Source organism: Pogoniulus pusillus, chromosome 16 (assembly GCF_015220805.1).
Source record: "Pogoniulus pusillus isolate bPogPus1 chromosome 16, bPogPus1.pri, whole genome shotgun sequence".
NCBI lineage: Eukaryota > Metazoa > Chordata > Aves > Piciformes > Lybiidae > Pogoniulus > Pogoniulus pusillus.
Genome location: NC_087279.1, coordinates 15,762,765 through 15,779,946, shown reverse-complemented (window position 1 = coordinate 15,779,946; position 17,182 = coordinate 15,762,765). Strand labels below are relative to the sequence as shown.

The 17,182-nt window shown below is 39.9% G+C and overlaps 1 protein-coding gene across 2 annotated transcripts in view; it reads left to right on the top strand.

The window, feature by feature from the left end:
• IL17RD (interleukin 17 receptor D) overlaps positions 1-17,182 on the top strand; it is a 73,932-nt gene that overhangs the window by 11,411 nt on the left and 45,339 nt on the right. Inside the window, exon 1 of one of the 2 annotated variants that reach the window (XM_064156720.1) lies at positions 9,726-9,855. The exons of the other annotated variant lie outside the window; for it this stretch is intronic. The gene's annotated coding sequence lies outside the window, so the exon portion shown is untranslated. Of the gene's footprint in view, positions 1-9,725; positions 9,856-17,182 lie in introns of those variants that run through there. 2 annotated transcript variants of the gene reach the window in all.

Genomic DNA, 17,182 nt, shown 5'->3' with positions numbered 1-17,182 from the left:
TATTTAAAGTATCGAGTCTGCTATTACAAATTGTAAGGCAGCTACCTGCAAACTGTTCTGTGTTTCCTGCTGTGCATGAATATGTCTACATTTTTTTCTAGTTGCTCAAAGTATTATATTGAAAATACTTCTAAAACAATAAAATCTTTTAATAGATTGGTGTAAGGAGATTAGCTCTGTGTTTATAACACTATTAAAAGTGTGGATTTAAAAATCATCTAGCATTTATTTGACTGGATTTAACAAAAGACTTGCATGAAAGTAGCATAAAATAATTTGCAAACACCTTCAGTTTAACCCAATGTGAAATGAAGATAATTTTAAACAGGTGACTAGTTCTCAAGGTTAACTAGTAATCATAAAGCTTTTGGGAAATTTACTGTGAGTTTTTTTCCCTAAAATTATCTTATTTTTCCTATCAGGAGTTGGATCAATGCATTTTGTTCCTTCATTTTAAACTACTTAAGATTACATAACTGGATGCGAACTGTGAGGAACTTTATTTTCAAAAGCAATTTTGAACAGTGCCAATTGTCCTAAATTATTTCATGTCCTTATCCTTTGCGTCATGGATTCGTCTTGATTCGAAATTCTATTTCGTTGCTCATATAATGATTTGATACTGGAACTGTAAAAGGTGGTAATAATTATTATGTAAGGAGGAGCTGGGTTGTTTAGCATCTTGGAGGCTGAAGGATCCCACCTGATTGCATTACAAAGGAAGTTCATGTGGTCACAGTGAGCAAACCACGATTGTCAGGGAGAGGAATGCAGGGCAGCCGAAGAGCCATCAGTTCTAGATTCATTTATGAGGGAATAGTCTCTCGTCACTTGCATGACATAAGGAGGAAAGAATTAAAAAATCTGGAAGGCTACTGTTTCTATTTTGGGGACACCAGAAGCTGGTATGGGCCAGCAGTGTTTTTTCAGACAAAATTAAAAGAATCTCGGCAAGTATGAGGTGTTGTGGTAGCACAGCACAGTATTAGTATTACAGTTTTGCTTTCTTAGATTGCCTAGGAAAGTAGAAAATCAATCCTGTTGTAAGGATCTGTATGTGTGGCCTGTGAATATGACGGGGCGGGGGGGGGGGGGAAAGATTTGTTCTTCTTGCACAGTCCTAAAGCAGGTTTCCCCCTGCCGCTGTCATGACTGGAGAATCCAGTGAGTTCAGACTATCACTTTTCCGTTCATGGAAAGTTATATACATCATTAGTCCTGTTATTAATTACTGAAAAATCTGGGGAATTTGTCATTCTCAAATTACCTAAGTAAGCATGTGTTTCAAATCCATTGTCATCTTGTGACCTTTGAAGGAAAAAACTCCGAACAACAAATGTGTAACCTTGCAGTGATTTACTGATTAGACCTTGGCTTTCTCTAATCCTTTCCTCTTTTAGCACTGATTTTTTTTTTTTTTTTTTTTTTTAATTTTACCAGTCTGTGCCATATTGCTGCTTCTAAAGTGATAGGTGCTCATCCTCAGTTTACAGATTCTGGGACAGTCTTTTGTCTATATACAACTGAATTATTTTATGTGTTAAATTAAAACGACTCTATTAACTTTTAATGGACGATTTCACATCCTTGTAATTTAGTCTTTTATTGCATCCATCACACTCAAAACATCCTGAGATTCAGTTTCTGTGAGTGATGCCATAAAGAAATTAAGATGATAGATCAAGTACTTTACATCAAATATTACTTGCTATGTATTAACTGCATCTTAAACACTTTGGGTTTTCATATTGAATCAGACTTCGATCCATCGATCTTTAAACCGTGGTTAGCAGCTTCCACGGCCATAAAAATGCTGGGCTGCTTTTGCCCTCTAGTGGCGACAGTTTGTAGTTACAGTCGTGCTTGTCGAATGAAATCTGCAGTCCCGAGTTGGCCAGCAGATGTCTACCTATTTTAATTGTTGTACAGACTTTGTGACCAAATTCATACTGTGTATACGTGCAAGTGCTTGACGTCGGTCCTGATTCTCAAAAGCTCTGAGTAGTCAATATTGAGCTGAATCTACTGAAAATTAGTGGGTGCTTAATATTTTTGATAGTCTGGACATTTATTAATAATTAGCTATTAGCTTAAGAATTACGTTTTGGACAGATAACCTTTTTAATTCTTGCTTTTAAATTAGCTTAGGCTGCTTTAATGAGGACATGTTTATAAGACTGTCAACATCATTTAGAGTAGCAGAATCCTTTTACATTCCAGAAAGCATTTGACAAAGTGGCCAATAATTCCAAAAATCCACTACTTAGTGTTAAAGTTGATGTTGTACCAGAATTCACTCTTACTACTACAGTTCTTCTCTGATGGTAAACGCAGCATTGAAGACATGAAGGTTTGCCATGTGGAAACATTGCCACCAGACTTTTAATTCATCATTGTTCTTTCACATGAGAAGGATAAGAAATTCATAGAACAGTTTGGGCTGGAAGGGACCTTGAAGGTCATGTAGTTCCAACCCCTCTGGCATTGTCAGAGACAGCCTCCAATAGACCAGACTGCTCATGGCCTCATCCAGGCTGACCTTGAACACCTCCAGAGAAGGGACATCCATGCCTCTGGGTGACCTGTTCCAATGTTTCACCTCCCTTACTGTAAAGAATTTCTAATGTCTGGTCTAAATCTACTCTCCTCAAGCTTCAATCCATCCTGTCTCATCCTATCACTACAAGTCCTTGTAAAAAAATCCTTTCTCTGCTTTCTCGTATGTTCCTTTCAGGTACTGAAAAGTCTCCCTGCAGCCTTCTCCAGGCTAAACAGCTGCAACTCTCATAAGCTGTCCCCTTAGGAGAGGTGCTCCAGCCCTCTGATCATACGCTGCATTTCTTAACAGCTTGTCCTGTCTTTTGAAGTGTTAAAAAAAAACCCGTAGTATCCACTTCAGTTTCTGATTGACATATTTCGAAGTTACTGGATGAGTATCTTGATATGAAGCATACAGTGAAATGCAATTCTCTCACCTCAGAACTGGGACAGCATCTTACTGTATTTTACAGGACGTGGCTCTGGCAATATAATTGCAAATTGCTCTAATTCATTTCGACAGAGCAAGGAAGTCACAGAGAAGCGTTCTATTGAAGCACTAGCATTGCCCTTAGAATGCCGTTGGCTATGGTCAGATATGTGGAAAACCCCCTTTCTTGCAGACATTCTTACTCCAATGAGAAAACTGATCCTATCTTTCCCTTCTTTCATCTGTATTACAAAATGCACTTTAGTAAAAGTGGTATTTTCTAATAATCTAATCATTATTTGTTTCTAGTCTACTGTAAATTATTCTATTATCACGAATCAATTTTCTATTTAAGTATTAACAAATCTTGTTAATTGCATTTGATCAGTCTTATCTGCATATTTCTTTTCTTTCAGATAATAAGCAGCTAACTCAGTCTTGATACCTGATTGCCTCCAATTGTTGTTTAAAAGAAAGGAACTTTTGTTTAGCCCAATCCTGTAGAATTACTGTGGATTCTTTTATTAATCTGCTATAAAATGTTTTTTACTTTCTTCTCTGAAGTATTATGCATCTGTCATACACACAATTTCCATATGCTTCCAGCCTTCACATTTTCTTTTGCTTGTGTGTTTCCTTTAGTGGGTGTAGAATGAGGTGCTATTGATAAAGTGCTTTCCAATCCTCTTTGGTCATGGTTAGGCAATAATAAGCTTTATTTATTTATTAAAATTCTTCCAGTCAGGTTCCTGTTGCCAGTGTATCTATGCATTTTAATTACAAAACTCTTCAAAACGTTTTCTTTACCCTTAATTACCCTTAGCTTTTGGCCTCAAATAACAAATGATGTCATCCTGAAGTGCTTGAGCAAATAGCTCTCCCTCAGTTAAATGGCATAAATGGGAAAGGGTTTAAGGCAGGTAATGCTCAGTCAGGGGTCCCTTAGTGTGCTAGGATTAGTTTTGCAGGCATTGCCACAGAATGCTGATGGATTTCAGAACAGACTGCCAAATCATGTTCGAGCTGTGTGTGTCGCCCCCCTTCCCTGTATTTTCCTGGGACAGGAAAATGACGGGCTGGGTGGATGGATGGATGGTAAGTATGGTGCTGTAATAAGAAAGGGTTGAGATGAGAAGTAAACCTGAGAAACTTTTATAAAAAACATTAACGTTTCTGGTGTTTATTCAGACTGCAGTGTGGGGTCATGGATTTGCATTTTTAATAGTTGATTGAGCTGAAATGCCTACACTGCAGAGAAACAATGCTTTAAAATGAAATGTTAAGAATTATTCAATTATTGCTAAAGAATAAAACATGCATAGCTTGGAGGATGTGGTTGCTGGTTCAAAATATATCTAGTTCAAGAGAATTTTTATTGAAAAATGACTCTTCCATGCAATTTTTTAATTTTCTTTGCATCACAAATCTACTTTTATCTGAAAGTGCAGTTTCACATTACACCTAATCCAGTGTAACAGGAGGCTGCCGCTGAAAGATGTGGTCCTGCCCTACTCTTTCTTAGAAACAACAGGTGGCCACAGAGTCAATTCAGCATGCTTTTGGAGCCGAGAGGAAGGAGTGTATTTGGTAGCATATCAGTAAGCTGAATCGTCTCCAGAAATGAAGCTGTCTGTTCTTTTGTGATCTCTGTATGAGTAAGCAGATGCAAAACTAAACAGAAATACAGAGTTGACACTTGACTGCAAACAGGCTCTGTCAGCAGGACAAGCTGGCCTGTATGCAGTATAGAGAACTTTGAGGTATGAGGAGTGGTAATATTATATGAAGACTTGCATCCATGGATCACTGAAAAATTATTTTGATGGTGATCAGAAGTAATTTTCGTATAATGGCTGTCTGGTTTATTTCAATCAGTTCCTTTTCACCTTAACTTAATCTTAGATCTGATGCTAACTTGAGCCTTTAGGAATATAGGACTGAAACTTCCTTGGTCATTAAGTGTAATTTCCTGTAGAAGACATTAAGTCATCCAGAAAGGTCACAAGATGAGTCACTCTCTTCTCTCTGAACTCTACAGGCTTCAAAACATCCCCAAATACCTGAAGAGAGACTTGAGAGTTATTACAAGAAATTTCAAAGATGACTGTGTCATAAAAAGTGAGCAGGAGACAAATATTACTGCCTGTACGCTACAAGGGGCTCTGTAAGGACTGGCTTGTTGAGCATTAAGGGCTAGATGCTAAAGTTTGATACTGCAAAGCATCTGGATATAGAAGTGGTGGCTGCTAGTGTCAAAGCGGAATTCATGCATCTAATTCCACTTTCAAGTCCCATCTGGACACAGCAGCAGCTACTCCGAAAGTGCCAATAAATGTTTGGCCACAGCAGGAGGCAGTGGGCTGCCGGGACAGCATGCTGTGCTCTTTGCCACTTGTCAGGTAGAAACAGCCAGTTAGATGGAATTCTTCTAGAGAATGAATGTGGGCTCTATAGCCCACACTACTGCAAGCACCCACTAGAAATACTTGGATGACTTTAGGAAGGAGAGTGTGTGCCTATAGAAAAGAGCTAATTAAACCCAAACCCTACTATCCCCATTTTTTCCCCTACCTTATTAGGATGCAGAGTCTTTGATGATTCCAAATCTAATTATTGGTTTAGCTTGGAGCATGTGTGCAAGACATAAAAGCAGGCATCTTTATGACTCTGTGCTTAAGTTTCCCCTTCTATAAAATGTGACTAATGATGCACATTTCATTTCAGAACTCCACGTTTTTCAGGTAATTTTGGCACTTTTCTCAAAGCCACGTGATTTAAAAGTTGCCTTGGACAAGGTAACTGTTCATAACAATAGTCTTGATTCAAATTTGAATGTTATGGTTTGGGGTCACTGTCATAGTAGCTGATCATCTTTCACTTGAGCTTAGCCAGACATTTTGAAACTATGGCATGGTGCAGTATGTAAGATTCCATCAGAGTAGTATTTTTGGGACTCTTGACACTGGTGGGAATGTTCATGACCTTGTTGAAAGTGACCATTTCTAATTTTGTTCTTAAGGTTTGATACTGAAAGATCTTTCTTAATCCTTTTTGTACTACATGGTAATTGCATAAGTAAAACTGTCCTCATCTAAGTGGGGATGCTTCAGTGTAAGTGGCTATTTTCCAAAGATCTGGTTTTCTACTTTCCAATATCTGCCAGATCAAGTTCCAGAAGACCCAGACCCTTGCTTTGGGGGTTTTCTGTTCTGGGATCTTGTTTGTGCTTTTATGGAGAGCAGGGTGATACTTGGTGATTCCTGTTAGAGGTTTCCGAAGTGCTGCTGATTTTTTGCGTTCTATCTACTTGGTGTTGATATCCACAGTTGTGGCCGTCTGACTAAGACGGATACTTCTACAAGCATGATATGTACTTTCTGGCCCAAAAGTGATCTTTGTAATCAAGGTCAGTCTCTCTTGGGAGAAATTTCAGTGCTAGAAATAGGCAGTATGAGTGAAGTGTACCACATTCAAATCTCAGAAGTTTTTGCTAGGCAGTAAACATTAGGTAGAACATTTTTACCCATATCATCACAACTTATGTAATAAAAAGTTTTAATGTGAACCACTGAGTTCTCACCCTCCCCTCCATCTGGAAACAGCTGCTCAGAAAGGAGCAGGGAAAAAAACAAGCTTTTTTAGCTTTAAGCAAGAAGGTAGAATGGCAACCAAAGCCAGCTGTAGAATACATGATATTGATACCCATGACTTTTGGATATTATGTGTTCTATACTATTTGGAAATGAGACTGTTGTAAAAAGGACAAAAGAGCCTAAAGAAGAGCCACTTTTGCCCTTACATTAGCTAGCAGCATTTTGGAGCATCTAGCTAAAAATGTTAACTACACTTTTCCACAAAAGATTCCAGGGGAAATTACTTTAAATGGTTACAAACCAAGGAAATACTTCTGTGTTCAGTTAATTCATGTCAGTGAGGTGGACATGGTGGCAGTATGGAGAGAACTTTTTTTCAGATGTGTCATTTTGTTATTAGCTTAAGCTTTTGGGAAGGGACCATCAAAGATCAAAGTTTCTTTTGTCAGATGGCATTTTGGTGCTAATAAGTTTAATGTCTTATTACTAAGATTGATAATTCAATGTCAGTTATTCTGCTACCTAGGAAATCTTGCGGTTCATTCTGTGCTGTTTATCTGGAAATCATTGTAAGCTAATGCATCACTAGCACAGATAATGCTAGTTCTCCTCTTAGTTCTCTCTTAATTTCAGCTTCTCCAGCAATCTAGATCTGTATTAGCGGAAAACCCCAAATACATTTGCTCACAGTTCAGAAGACCTGTTTGCAGTTTGCAGATGAGTGCTCAACGGGAGTCATAGGTGGCTATGGGCAGAGACATTGTGCTGTAAATAGATAGCATGCTTGCCTTCCTTGCTTTACCCATGATATTGTATTGCTTTATGTCTTTTGTAATGCACGAAAACATAGAAGGACTAGTTAATTACAGTTTTTATATCACCTGACTGGACTTTAAAAAAAGGCTTTCAAGCCTGTTTTTCCACTTCTGAGTAATGCAAGGAGAAAGTAAAGCACTACTATCCCAAGTGCACGATATACAATGAATAAACATCTGCTAACCCTCAGTTCCGTTCTGGGATCTACTTGACCATAGAAAACATCTTAGCATCAAATGGTGAAATTCTACCTACAGAAGGAGCACTTTTAATGTTCATTTTCTCAGAGTTCCAGCCTGCAGGGAAAATGTAGATCATAAGTAAGCTTCATTTGTTCCCCGAGCACTAAATGGACTATGGCCTAATCTCCCATTTGTGCTAAAAACAGGTTAATGGCAAGAATCTAATTTCTGTTCATGTCACAATGCAGGGCTGTGGCCATCCTCAAGTCACAAACTTGTTTTCAAAGGTGATTGTGAGTGCAAAGGGCTATGATTCATCAGCTTAAGCAGTTTAAGGGTTTGATTGTATTATTTTTGCCAAGAGCCATAAAGGATGGAGAACTATACCATGAGTTTAAAACCAGTGCTAGTCTAAAAATTGACAGGTGGTCATGCTTACTTTCAACTGATTGGCTTAGTGGTGGTTTTGCACACTATTTTAGTACAAACCATCACATCTTTTGTAATACTGACGGGTTTCCCTGTTCCTCTGGGACTATGCTGCTGTTTAGTAGTAATTGTAACAGCATGTACGAAAATCCAAATTTTTAAAAATAACTTAAGTGTTGTGTTACGAGGCCCTCAGCTCTCTCAAAAGCTGAAGTCAGGACTGCGGCCAGATGGTGGGACCTAATGGTCCTCTAAGATTATTTCCAAGCTAAAACACACTTTATTTCTGTGCCTTGGAAGAGCCTTGGACTCCTACAGCATTTTGAGAATTTCAGGCGAAAGACTTCTCATTGCTGTGATTCTGATCTTCTGAGGTGATTTATTTTAATGAAAAATGTGGGGTTTTTTGGTTAAAGCATGTAGTGCCCAACTTTACTATAGAGACTCCAGTTGAAAAAGCTGATTTACTGCTGTATGGAACTTCCGTTGCTTTTTCTGCAATTGGAATTCTCTGATAGTATGTTACCCAGCTTGTTGTTCTTAATGTTTCACGCATCACTCTAACGGAGAAGATTCTTGGGCTGTGCTCCTTATCTTGCTAAGTACTGAAGTTACAGTATCACAGTATCACAGTATCACCAAGGTTGGAAGAGACCTCACAGATCATCAAGTCCAACCCTTTACCACAGTGCCCAAGGCTAGACCATGGCACCAAGTGCCACATCCAACCTTGCCTTGAACTGCCCCAGGGACGACGACTCCACCACCTCCCCAGGCAGCCCATTCCAGTGCCCAATGACTCTCTCAGTGAAGAACTTTCTCCTCACCTCGAGCCGAAATTTCCCCTGGCGCAGCCTGAGGCTGTGTCCTCTTGTTCTGGAGCTGGCCACCTGAGAGAAGAGAGCAACCTCCTCCTGGCCACAACCACCCTTCAGGTAGTTGTAGACAGCAATAAGGTCACCCCTGAGCCTCCTCTTCTCCAGGCTAAACAACCCCAGCTCCCTAAGCCTCTCTTCGTAGGGCTGTGCTCAAGGCCTCTCCCCAGCCTCGTCGCCCTTCTCTGGACACGCTCAAGCATCTCAGTGTCCTTCCTAAACTGGGGGGCCCAGAACTGAACGCAGTACTCGAGGTGTGGTCTGACCAGTGCAGAGTACAGGGGCAGAATGACCTCCCTGCTCCTGCTGACCACACCATTCCTGATGCAGGCCAGGATGCCACTGGCTCTCTTGGCCACCTGGGCACACTGCTGGCTCAGTTGTGCCTCTGTTCCATGGAGATCAACCCTCGCAGTGCGGTGGGACCTACGGCTTCCACCTCGAAAGGCGGGGGAGGGGGAGAAAGCTAAAATTCATAGGTGCCACCTCTGCGGGGTAGTAAACTGATCAGCAGTAGGGTCTGGCACAGTGTCAAGAACGGCACAGGCCGAACCCGGTTATTTTTCGGGCAAGTGCAGAGCTCGGATATGGACGCTGCTGGGGAAAGGTACACAGGTGCGGAGGGGCACCAACCCCTACTACCACTGGCCATTCTTAGCCAGGGCTGGAGGGAGGGGGCAGCGCAGACCCCTGCTAGGGCCTGTGACGGCGGGGCGGGGGCGAGCCCTGCGCCGGGGCCCGGCCAAGGAGGAGCCCCCCGCCCCCGGGCCGGCGGCGCGCATGCACACAGCGGCAGCCGCGGCAGCTCTCTGCCGCTGGTTGCCTGCGCTGGCCGCTCTGTGCGGCTGTTGCTGCAGACCATGGCACCTGGGCTGGGGCTCGGCTCCCTTCTTCTAGCATTCCTCGCTTGTTTCGGCAGCCTCCAGCTCGCAGAGACCGCTGGAGCAGCCGGCGGCAGGCGCGGGTCAGCGGCTGATGGCTGCGGAGGGAGGGTGAGTAGAGGTGCGCGGGCAGGCGCGCCCGTGGAGCTGGGCTCGGTGAAGCGCTGAGTGGGTGGGGACGCGCGGAGACTTGAGAATCCTCTAACTTCGGCTGTCGGGCACTGTACTGTAGGCGGTCGTGTGGGCATTGCAGGTGGCATGGGCACTTCCCTGCTGCGCTGGGAGGCTGCGGGCTGCAGGGTTTGGCAACTAACACAGCTCCGCCCGGGCTCTGAGACATCTGGTGGGTGATAGCGGCCGGGGCAGAGGGAAGGCATTTCCCGGGCAGGGACCCGTACTACGCCTCGCCTGGGGCGGGGAGGCGGATTGTAACCAGCGAGTGTGAAGAAGTCACTCCACAGGTCTTTCACCGGCAGCCATCCCGTTCTTTAAGTCGACCTGTGCTGCGAAAAGGATAAAAGCCATCACTTGGGCTTTGTTATTTTAATGATTCGAGGCCGGCTTGGGGTCTTAGCTTCAGGCCTGATCATTATACAGAGGATGTAGGAAATTTACGGGAGGGGGAAGGGGGGAGGAAGGTGATAAACGTTTTATTATTGCGCTTTGCCTTTTGTTCCAGTTTCTGGTGTTTTGCTGTCAGACTTTTCTTGATTGCTTTTCCTTTGTTGATGTTTTAAAATAACTTTTGAGTTGTGCGTCTGGTTCTGGTGTGGGGTTTTTTTTTTTCGTTTCTACTGATGCCTGGTTACAAACGTAGTTGAAGCGTGGTGATCCAGGAACAGTGGAGGGAACACAACTGACTTTCATTGCTTTTCCTCTTTGTTTGACTGTCACTAAGGATTTTCTTGGCTTCAGATCAGATCCTTTGAGAACGTTACTGCAACACACAGTTCAGAAGTTTGTAGGGCATAGTTTAGACAGGCGAAAACACTGGAAAATGTGTAAGAGTGCTGGAAAACAGACTTCGAACCCTGATAAATCTTAAGACCTCAGTTTGTGGTGGATGGAACTTTTGAAGGATTAGACTCTCTTTCTTAGAACTTTTTAACTGAGAATTAGGAATAAAATGTTTTGGCTCAGTGTGTCCATTGTATGTTTCACCAGTCAGAGGCATAATACTCCACAGGCTCATGACAACCTCTGCGTGTATTTCCGTCAAGTTTTCTGTCAACTATTCAGTAAACTGTCACTGTCCTAAGTCGTAATGTTTGATTAGTGCTTTTTGGCATTTATAGAAGTATGCAGATTCAGTTTGTAATTGGCGTGGCTTTGTTTATGTAGTTAATGCCAAATAGTGTGTTACAATATAAATCTTAAAGTAGAATTATTTTGTCTGGCTTTTAGATTAGCCAGACAAATTAAACTCTTTACAATTAGCAGAAAATTGCCTTTATTGCTCACAACAATTGTCTGATTTTAGCCTATCAGATATTTGTGCTAGTTTCTGCTTTTGTTTTATTTCCATCTTCAAGGTCAGACTTCCCTAACCCCATTGATAGATATCTTGTCTAATTGTTATAGTTTTGTAGTCTTACTTTGCAATGCCAAAATACCATTGTCTATGTAATCTGGGCAGGACAACATTTATTAATGATGCTACCCATTGTCTCAGTTATGTGGTATGTCTCTTGGTCTGCATGTAAGTTTTGAGTAGATTTGACATACTATTAAATGACTGATGGCCCCTCTAACACATTGTCTGCTCTGGAGCAGGGCTGCCTTTGAAGTAGTACCCTGTAGGAAGTAGAGAGACTATTTGCTCTATTAAAATTCCACGGTATTTCCTCTGTTTAACCACAGGCCACTTCCCCTCTGCCACTCTAAACACTGCAGGGACACTGACTGATTGAAAAGACACAAGCCTCGAAGTAATTGTAGCCTATTCAAATAGATACTCTGATTGCAGGTTATTTTCAATAGTATCTAATTCATGTATGTTAAGAGCATGAATAAATCTTAGCATTCTTTATAGAGGAAATAAAAATGTCTACATTTCATTAAATGAAGCATTTGAATTGAGGTAATTCTCAACAACACAAATAATTTAGCAAAAGAGTAGACTTTTGATAGTAGTTTAGTCTAGGGAGACATCAAATGTAGATAGCTGGGTATTGGTTTGTACATTTAGATGCACAGACACTAGATATTTTCCTCTGCTAAAACTGAGAATGTGTGGTGTGCTTCCTACACCTGTTTAACCTTATTGTTTTGAGTGTTGAATTTGAAAATGTGTGTTTCATCTTGGTATATTTGTACAAGTAATACTCATTTTCCTTTCTCTACAAAATACAGGTTTAAGTTCCCTCAATATTTTGTGGCAGTAAAAGCATACCTTGACGAGTGCATGTTACTGGGCTGTGTTTAAAAGAATGTGATGAGGAAGTACTTGATATTTTGGTTCACAGCTCATTCTTAATAGCTAATATTTTTAAAACCTGAAATATTTAGATATATTTTTTTTCTTTAATAACTTATACTGAAAATAGATGTCTGTATTAATGGCTTTCTCTAGTTATACTTCAGCATTTACCTTGGAAGTTCACTAATAGTGGTCTTACAAGTCCTTTACAGCCTGAGTGATTCTGTAGTTCTGTGATACGTCTGCAGTAGGAAAGCAGGACAATTATCTTAACATTATTGTTGCTAAGAATTACTGGGTTAAGAATTTTAGAATTTGGATTAGCTTTGCTAAGTCTAGGACTTCTTTCAGTGATACTTAACTGAAATTTTAATATATTCCTACTCTTAATGTTTTTTTCAGACTAAGCTAGAACGTTTGCTTAAAGCAGAATAGTATTGCCAAGTAGCTTTCCATATGGATGGGTTTACTACATCATATGCATACTTCTATTCAGAAAAAAATACACCAGGGAAGGGCTCCTTTTAATCTGGAATAAGTATGTCCACACGGGGAGCTATTCTGGAAAAGTAGTCTGGATTTTTTTTCATCCTACAAACCAGTCATGAAGTATACAGAGGGGACATGCTTGAGGTCTGATGATGATTTGAATACATTTCAGATTCATTTATTCGGTGTTAAACACTTGAGCAACTTTACTGTCAAGTTGTTTTGTAGAGTCTAATGGGACTGCACACATGAGTAATTTTTTTCATATGTTTAATTCCTCTGAAGTTCCTTGCACTGAACTGTGTTCAGTATAAGGCTTAAATTTAATGAGACTGTATGATGAGAAAGAATAAATAAAACACTATTCATCAAACCTCCTTTTTCCTTCCTCCACCCTTGTTAGCAGAGAGTTGTACCTTCCTTAGCACGTCTGAGAAGCTTTGCTTAGCAGAGCTAGGAGTCTGTTCCCACACGTTCTTCCCTGAAACGCTCCTCGTGTTGTCTTCTATGCTCCTTATTTAAGGAACTTTCTATTTCCTTTTCTCTTTCGTAGCAGAGACTCCAAAGATTGCTGTTTCCTAGCACTGCACTATCAGGAGCTCTGCCTCTCTCATTACTCTTTAGGCTCATGCTATTACGTCTCTACCTTTATCTCCTCAAGCATCCCTCCCACGCACACCCATTCTTTTCTACAGCTGGGATTTTTCTTAGTACAGAGCTAAATCATACTAAAATAAATTTCTCAACTAAATATATGTCTTGGGAACGTCATTTAAGAGGAAAAATACTCTGTACAATTGTAAGAAATAATTTACCAGAGTTCAACTTTCTCCCTTTATTTCTTATTATTTTTAACCAGTTACACTTTTTTCCTGTTGCAGAGTATTTAAAAAATTTAAAGGGTATTCAGCAGAAAACAGACCTAAGAAGCAGCATGGTGGAAGGTGTTAATGTTTACCATCAGGGGGTTCTTTAATCTATAACAGTTCCAGAGCTGGTTAAAAGCTCTGCAGACCAGATGCCAGCAGTTCTGTATCCTCCGTTTTTTCCCCTGAATGTTTAGAATACATAGATTTCTGTCCACTGGCCTATAGAATGATGTGATAGCAGTTTAGAATTGATTAGGTGTGTCATTTAAAGCTTGGTGTGTTTCTCTGCTCAGATATAATGCAGGGCTTTGCAAGCGTGGTTGATCATGCAGGTAGGCATCTGTAGTACTTTTGTGTAGTTTAGAATTTGGCTTCAGGGTCACTCCAGGTTTGTTTGTGTTTCTTTGTTTCATTTATCAGGTGATGTAGCAGAGAATTTGACCCTTTTTTTATTCCAGGGTCAAAAAGTGTTGATGACAGTCTGCCTATTTGATTTTATAATGCGCCAAATATGTTAGTGTTCAGATAAGCAGATAAATGTTTCCTCAGGAAGCATGAGATTGTACAGTTTAAATTCTGTGTTTTCAGAATGAGCATTTGAATACACAACCTAGAGAACAAAATTATGGAGACATAACCTTGTTTCATGTAGTTGAGACCTACTGTCAGTATAGACAGCAAAAAAGATGTATTTCTGTGTATATTTATGTGAAATTTGGCAATGTAACTATGATGCTACTTCTCAAGATGTTCACTTAAGGTCTCTACAGCTAAAATCTCTTAAGACTGTTACAGATATGATTAATTTCCTCTCCAGATCACATCACTTAATTTAGATCTTGAAGTCCACTCCCTGCATTACTTCTCCCCCTAAATATGCTTTTGAGTGAGTATTAGTGTAGGAGCTACTGTATCAGAGTTGTTAAAATCCTGAGACACTTAAGAACAAGTTGTACTTTAATAAATTAGATACTTTATAGTTTGCTTGTGAAAAGATGTTAAGCGATCCTAATTAGACAATGCTAGCTTTTCTTTAGTTAATCATTTGGTAATGTTACTATAACATGGATGTTACTTAATTAAAGCTGCAACGTTTAAGAGGTGTTTAATAAGGACAAGCTGTCTTTTCCAACAGAGCAGTCTAAAGATGAGGAAACAAAGCTTTGATGTGAATTTGCCTGCTTAAATTCTGCTCAAAGGCTGAGTTTTACCCATAAATGTAGCCTGTTTTTTAGAAGTAAACAAGCCAAGAGGAGTGTGAAGTGTTACTGGAGAACTCTTAAGCTTGAATTTTTACTTTAAAAGTAAAAATATATTTCATTTTTACAATATATTGCTATTGCTTTGATTTTATGTAACTGCTGCCAGTATAATCAAGTGTATTTGAAATGCATTTTTTGGTCTGAAACTTGAGGTTATTGCTGATGTATATATACCATGTATGCACAGATACATCACATCTAGAAAAAACACATGAAAGTTACAACAAATACATGATGTTAGTTTGTTAGATCCTTCTCCATGTATGAATTATGAGAAAATATTTTATGACAGTGCAAGTTACTAAATATTGAATAAGGAACTAGGGGCTAGAAGAGTAGGTACCCAGTACTTGATTTTAGTTTATGGTAATATGAGGCTTCAGGATCAAAATTTATGTGTGAATTTAAAAAAGAAAATTATCTGTTTATTCATGTAGTGTTTTACAACTGATACATGTTCCAGCTATTTGTCTTCTGTCTCTCAATAGAATCACCCATTTTGGTACCCAAAAATCCTACATGATTGTCTCATGAAGACTTTAACCAGATTCATACTTACTAATGTCGTGAATACAGGCTTATGCTAATGATTGCTAGACTAATTTATTAACATACAAACGTATTTTATCACTTTGATTACTCAGAGTCACTTTGATTACTCAGAAATTCTGCCAGCCAAGCCAGGATATAGGTATTTCAGTGTTCTTGAACTGATTTTGATTAATAATTTGTCCTTTCAACACCTAGAGATTATGGATTTTGAGAAAGTGGACCAGAGAAGACACTCTTCAAATGGGTGTACTGGTATAAAACAAGCAGATATAAGTTTTGGAAGTGAGTCAAGTTGTGTAGGCAATAAATATTAAGGAACAGCAGGATGCACAATTAATAAATCTTAGTTACTGAGCTTCACTGACTGTCCTGTTTCTCTGGGTCTATGTATATCTAGTCTTGTGTCTTAGAAATAGCTTTGTTTGCCACCAAAACTCAAGAATCCATCAGTTTCTGTTTCTAATAAATATACACATTCATAATGCTATATTTTATGAAGTTCATAAATATTTTATAGCTGCAGATTCTTAAGTGGTTTTGATTTTACTACATCAGCAATGTTTTTACTTACCTGTCTTGAAACCACTTTGAACACAGTCTTTCTTGGTTGGCCATGTGTGCAGATAAAGGTCTGAGGTTTGTTTCTGAAAAGGTTTGGAGTAACTGACTTAACAGTGAAGAAGAATCTGATTGTTTCAGTATTTGAGGTTTTGCTAAGTCTTCTAGTAACAGCTTTCAGTGAGTCCTCTCTTGCCATGCTTTCTGCCACCAGCACACGGAAGGCAAGCAGATACCTGGTGTGTTAGCCCCTCTGTTCATGGGGCCTTTTCTGTTGACTACTGTCAGTCAAATGCACCTCTAAGGTACTGTCCACATGCAGTTTTGTGACTGAAGAGTAGCAGTAGGCCTTTGATTAATTCATAGTGTGAAGAATGTGATTCTGAGGAAGCAAACTTACTGTGACCTACAGTACCTCAGAGAAACTCATGGAAGTCTGTTTAGCCAGGAGCCCATCTAGTAGAACCAGCACTAAAAAGTGAAACATTTATGTCAAGGCAAGTCAGAGCAGCTGCCAGTCCAACAGTAACTGTAAGTCATACCTGTACAAAGTTTGACTGAATTCTCATCCCTACTCCAAATACAGTCTTAATCTTCCCAGCAGAGCAGAGCTGGAGGCAGAAGTGTGAAGTGAGGGAGTCGGCACCAGAGAAGCTCACAATGGTAGTAACAGAACAAGATGAGGCACAGCTGAGGATTCTGGAATAAGTTTTAGAACAAGTCCTCTGGACAGTTCAACTAGAGCATGTTCAAAGGACAAATTTCAGCTATTTCAAGAAAATGAAACCAAAATCAACCAAGCGAAACCACCACCACCAGCAAAACCCAACTCCTAAATATCGCAAAGTAAAATACCCAATGAACTTCTAGAGCTCACCAAGGAAGCCTCACAGAAGCAGGTTCCAGAAAACAACAAGAAAAACTGCAGAACAGCAAGAGGGTTTTGTTGTTAAGAATAACTTCTAAAAATACAATACAGACATTAGCACACGAAGCCACATGTACAGGTCACATAATTTTTCTAGTCCTGTCACCTCTTATCACTGTATGGAGATACTCCAGGAACATGAGTGGATTCAAATGTGCAGGTAGGGATTGGTTTTCTAAGAGTCTGACCTGATCATTAAAACTAATTAAAACTTGAACGAGAGGTTTAGCAAGCATTGGCACATGTTCTGGGAGCTATTTTGTTCTTTGGATTTCTATCTCACTTGAAAGCTATTACAGTGTTCTATCACTCTTGGCTTTGAAGAATTGTTCCATACATCCTGGCTTATTACTCCTTGTGC